The sequence below is a fragment of the Meleagris gallopavo genome, chromosome Z (genome assembly GCF_000146605.3).
Source record: "Meleagris gallopavo isolate NT-WF06-2002-E0010 breed Aviagen turkey brand Nicholas breeding stock chromosome Z, Turkey_5.1, whole genome shotgun sequence".
In the NCBI taxonomy this organism is placed as follows: Eukaryota; Metazoa; Chordata; class Aves; order Galliformes; family Phasianidae; genus Meleagris; species Meleagris gallopavo.
The window spans coordinates 49,417,362-49,422,740 of record NC_015041.2 but is presented as its reverse complement, the minus strand read 5'-3'; the positions used below and the strand labels follow the sequence as shown (position 1 = coordinate 49,422,740).

The 5,379-nt window shown below is 46.0% G+C and overlaps 1 protein-coding gene across 1 annotated transcript in view; it reads right to left on the bottom strand.

Moving 5' to 3' along the window:
• The window catches only part of TAL2 (TAL bHLH transcription factor 2), a 13,034-nt gene extending 9,370 nt beyond the window's left edge, over window positions 1-3,664 (bottom strand). Inside the window, exon 1 of the mRNA XM_010725994.3 lies at window positions 889-3,664. The gene's annotated coding sequence lies outside the window, so the exon portion shown is untranslated. The remainder of the gene's footprint in view (window positions 1-888) is intronic.
• Between the last annotated feature and the right edge of the window lie 1,715 nt (window positions 3,665-5,379).

The following is a 5,379-nucleotide window of genomic DNA, read 5'->3' as shown; positions in this document are numbered from 1 at the left end:
TTATTTTTTTATTTTTTTATTTTTTTTTAAGTCTGAGAGTTATTTATGTTTTACAGCTGAACTTAAATGAATAATGTCCTTAAACTTCTCCTGCTAAGTAAACTACTAAACTGGGACAAATTTGGAATGTAATGTATAGTGTAGACACATCAGCTGTAAGGCATATGACCAGTAAAGTAGTGGGATGTTGTTAAGTACATGAGGTTTGAAGTTTGAAGCTCTTTCTTTACATCCTAATTTATTTACACATTTATCGGATTTTCACACAGTCTATCTAGTTCATAATCATACAACAAATTCTGGCAAATGTATGCTTCTCTATGTTTTCACAAATAATTTGTTTCAAACATCAAACACTGTAGAATTCATTTATTTCTCAGGGAGCTTATATGTTCTATATAATCATTTCACCCAAATGCAACAACTGATTACAGCATTTTCTGGTGGTATAAATGAGTTTGCCTAATGTGTAATTGCAAGGTCATATTGTAAGGACATTTCTTTCCAAAACAGTAAAAACAAAAACTAATTTCTCCTGGTGTGAGGCTGATTCACTGAGTCTTCTCAATAGATGCTAAGAACTGGAAATTCCTGGCACAAAATTAGGGGAATACAGTTACTTTGTTTGATTAAATGCAATCGTTTCTGTAACTATTCTGTGAGATAAGGTGCCTTACTATTAGCTTTTTGATGACAAGATTCTGAAGTGCCATGACAATAAAGAGGAATCTAGGGAATGGTGAAAGGTAATTGCAGAAATTCCTTCCCTGGAAGATATTCCCTGCTATGTGTTTCAGAAAGGAAACATCGGCATTCCTAGGAAAGTTGCAAGGTAAGCCCAGGAGATGGGATACAGTTCTGCACAGAGACAAGTAAATTGTCACTTACGTTTCTGGTCACAGGTGCTTGAGGCTCGGCAAACCAGGACAGCAGATGAAGGGACAGCGTCCTTTTCCCGTTCCCTAGCAGCTCTTGCCGTGCCTGGGCACAGAGCTCGCTCTCGCTGGATGGAGTCAGCCTGGTGCTGGTCCTGGCTGCCTCATTTATAGAATAGCAGGTCCTTTGTCTGGCGCGTGTCACCACTGGTCCTAGCAATCCAGGAGCTTGCTTTGCATCTCCCGGGAGATTTTCTCTGTCCTGCCTTTTCTCTCCTAGACACCACTCTGTGCCTCTTTCTGTAGGGTCAGGGGAGACTGTACCCGTTAGCCCAGGCACAGCTCTGGCTGGGTCAGATGTACTTTGCGGGGAAAAGATGGAAAGAGCTTGTAGCAAGAATCAAACTTTTTCCTTAAAAATATTTGTTTATTTATTTAATCAGCTCTGAGCCTGTAAATGTTTCTGGACACCCTCTCAGCTCGGTGACAGCAGCCAACAAGTTCACATATGACTGCAAGAAACAGAACACAGACTGGTACTGCAGGAAGGAGGCACTGAGGATTGAGCCTTGTGTGCAGCGGTGCCCCTCAGCACGGGGCCAGCAGAGGAGATGCTGTGGGGTCTTGATGTAGCCTGGACCCCCCTCTTTGTCAGGCTGACTCTCCAGAGAGAAGGTCAGAGGGTGTGGGGATGTCTGAGATGACCTCTGAACACCACAGTCATGTTGGGAATGCAGACTGGTTCATCCTGTGTCCCGAGACAACGGTTCTCTTTGTGGGAAAATAGTCACAGAATTTCCACAGACCCAAGCCAACAGGGGCACAGCCTTGGTACAAACGCACGGTGAGCTGTTAAAAGCGCTGCACATCTCTGCTAAGAGGGCTGCCCCAGCAATCGGAGCGTCCCAGCGGTGGAAGGACGCGGTTGCTCTCAGTCCCGGCAGGGCAGATCCTCCCCCGCGGAGCTCAGCCGGAGCTTCAGCCCTTTCATGCGGTGAATTAACAGTGGCACTACAGCCTGAAAGCTGTGTCAACTGCTTCATTTAGCACAAGTGTTATGTTAACTAAAGGTCCTATTCCAGAGGGGCCTTTGGCTTCACACAGCCTAATTTCCATGTAATTTACATTGGAAAGTTGCAGAGTGCTCCTTCTCTGTGCTGCGTCCCCAGCCCGTCGCTTACCCACAGCCTGCCAGGCATCCCCTGGACATCACGCTGCCTGCAGCAGCGGGGCTGGCCAGCTCAGAAAACGGCAAGACTAAAATTGCTTATCCCTGAATGCTTGGACAACCCTACTGCTCAGGGTTTTCGAACCCTGGCCAAACACAGAAAATACCCATCCAGAAAAGTGGCTGTTCTTGCAGTGAGAAGGGCTGCATGGGCTGTTTTATGTTCACGTTTATGTGTAAGTGCAGAGAGCTGGATCTTGCTCTGGCTGCTGTCAGACATGGGTTTCACTCATGCCCTCCGCAGGGCCAGGTTCATCATTCCAAGGGGGTCACAACCCATCCTTCTCTTCCTGCAAGTTCCAAGGTCTAAGAAAGCCCCAGCTGCCTCTGAATGGCACCCCTGCAGCTAAGACCAGGACACTGGGACAGCTGGCAGGCAGGGAGAAAGGAACCACTATAGTGAAAGCAGTAAAGGCTATATCCTGTCTTGGGCTCTTTCTCACAAGTATTTCTGCAGGGATCCATCCTGAAATCTTCCTTGGAATCTGAGGCAGTTCTTCGCTGAAAGAAATCTAGGTTTTTAGCAACCACTCATAATCAGCTCGTGGAAAGTTGAAGAGAAACAGAATACTATTGGTAACTTGCATTCTGCCTCTATGCTTGCTCATGCTGTGGCCAGTTTCTCTCCTCAGACATACACATGAGAGCAGTCCTGGTGCTGATGCACAGAAAAGGCTGAGGAGCACTTGTGCAGCTGTGAGAGTTGGGGACATTGGGCTGCTGTATGTGCCCCATCCCTGGAGGCACTCAAGGCCAGGTTGGATGGGGCCCTGGGCAGCCTGAGCTGGTGGGGGCAGCCCACCAGTCCCATGGCACAACAATGGGACTGAGGGGGTTTAAGGTCCCTTCCAACCCAAACCATTCTGTGATTCTGTCCTCTTTAAGGAAGTCAAGAGCATGTATTTGGGTGATTGCAAATAATGAACATCCTCACTACTATGTTTCTTGTGCCCCTTTTGGAAATTTGTCATGCTAACCTTTAAATTTTAGCCCCTGAAACATTCTAGGAGAGTAATTCCAGTTATTCTTCTTCCTAATAGGTAGAAAATCTGCTCCTGGCACATGTGACTGCACAGTGCACAAGCTGGAGCAAAGGGCTCTGCCCTGCTGTGACACAGCTTCTGAGGCCAACAGAAGCAGCTTCTGTGCGCAGCCATGGTCACACAGAAAAAAAGAAAGTGTTCGTTACATGCTGGGCCAGATCTCAAACACTGTATTTCCCCCACAGAGCTCTTGCAGATGAGCAGGAAATCCCCGCCGTAGTATGGGCAACAATTTCAGGAGGTGGGCCTGGGTTCATATTGTTTTGAGGGTGACCTCTTTCAGTTTGATGAAAGTAGGATACAATGATGGATAGAGAAAGGGCAGCAAGGAACTGTAAACACACAGTAACGTTACTGCTGTGAGTTCAGAGCCGCATTTTACAGATGGGAACAATAAGAAGCAGTTACACACATCTGGGAGTCTGCCCTTCGAAATTAAAATTTAGATCAATAGATTCTGAGTACAGCAAGCTGGAGGAGTCTGCATGGGGCTCAGAACAGCAGCTGCATGCAGACTGCTGAAATATTAAACTTACATCATCTGCAGCTTTCTGTAACCTTTTGAATCTCTTATTAGTGCTAACAAAACACTCCCATCAGGGGGCGATTAAAATTCTGGCCACACTTTTCAGCTTAATTCCAGAAGCTAAAAATCTTTTCCTTTTTAATGCTGAAACTCACTGATACTCACCTCAAAGAAATGTCTTAGCCACAGAAGAAAGTAGTTGCAGACCCCTCTAAACCACACACTGGCAGCAAGGGGGAAGAGGCAAGCAGCTCGTTTTCCCCTTGACACAGAAATATCCAGACATTAAAAGTTCTCTGGGATTCACCTAAAAGTGAGAAGAGCAAGACACTCATCTCAGTGAATCTCCACTGGCACACAACATGGAGCCTGACCAGGTGGTGTGCAGCCATATGAAGCTACCCCATAAGCATTATTCAAAGGAGTGATTCAAAGGAATGAGGAGCTGAGTGTCAAGAGAGCTCCTGACCATCTTATAGGTCCAGGAGAGTCCCTCCCATAGAAGCGTTTTTGCCTCCTGCAGCAGCACTGTAACCAATGGCAAAAACAAGGGACCAAGAGATTCCATTTCCAGAAATGTCCAGCAAAATCCTCAATGCATTTGATTGCTGGGAGTGCTCAGGCTTTTGTGCTGTCTAGCAAGTTCTCTTCCTTCATGTGCAAGTCTTTGAAACCATGTGGCTTGCTCTTTGATGGAGGAAGATTAGCTCTGAGTCTCCCCAACATCTCTTCTGAGTGCAGGTCCCTGCACTAAGGGAGTGGGTGAGGTTGGAAAACTCAAAGGAGAGGTTGGTGCTTGGCCCTGCTTCTCTGCAGGACCAGAAATGCATCTGTTTGTGAAGGGAGACGGCAACAACCCCAGCCTCTCAGAAGTACTTTATGATCTTGCAGTTCATTTCACATAGAAAACTTGGACATGCTCACTATTTTCATCCATAAATACAGTTTTCTTCCTTTACTTTTAAAGATTCACCATCCTATTTTTGGCCAGTGATAAATGCATGTCCTTACTGCTGCCTTGATAATTGTACTATGTTTCAATTGCAGAGTTTCTACTGGTTTTACATACATCTCTATAGCTGAGGTGAACTGATGCAACTTCACTGGCTGCTGTGAAGCAGCAATGGTGTACGGCATGCAGAAATCACTCCTCACTCTTTCCACTCCGTTGATCTTTAGTACAACTGCTCTACACCTCTTTCTACTTTCCACAGGGAAGACAGATTTTTGTCAAGATGAGAACTACGAGGACTGGATAGCAAGCTCTCCTGACCATCTATAAGTATTGCAGAACTAGTGGAAATCCCCCCCATTTGAGTGGAAAAGCTCATTTCCAATGTGTTGCATCTGCCATGGAGGGCAGCTTCCATCTTTGTCGCAAACAAAAGGGACTGCTTTCAGCCAGGAATGTTATACAGAGAATGTAGGTCAGCTTAGCTTCCTGGGTGATTTCCAGTGGCCGCACAAAGAATAAATAAGCTCCTCTTTGCTAGTTGTAGCTGACCTCTATTGCCTTTCTCATCTTTCCACTCCAATTTGTGAAAAAATAGCAGTCCTGCCGCGATGAAAATGTGACAGGCTCAGAGACCAGATGAGGACTGTGAGCTAGAGTTTGAGGGTGGTGCTCATTATGACATTTGCAAGACACTGTTGTGATTGCTGGAGCTCTGCACAAGTATTTCAGGGAGACACCATCTCATGTGAATC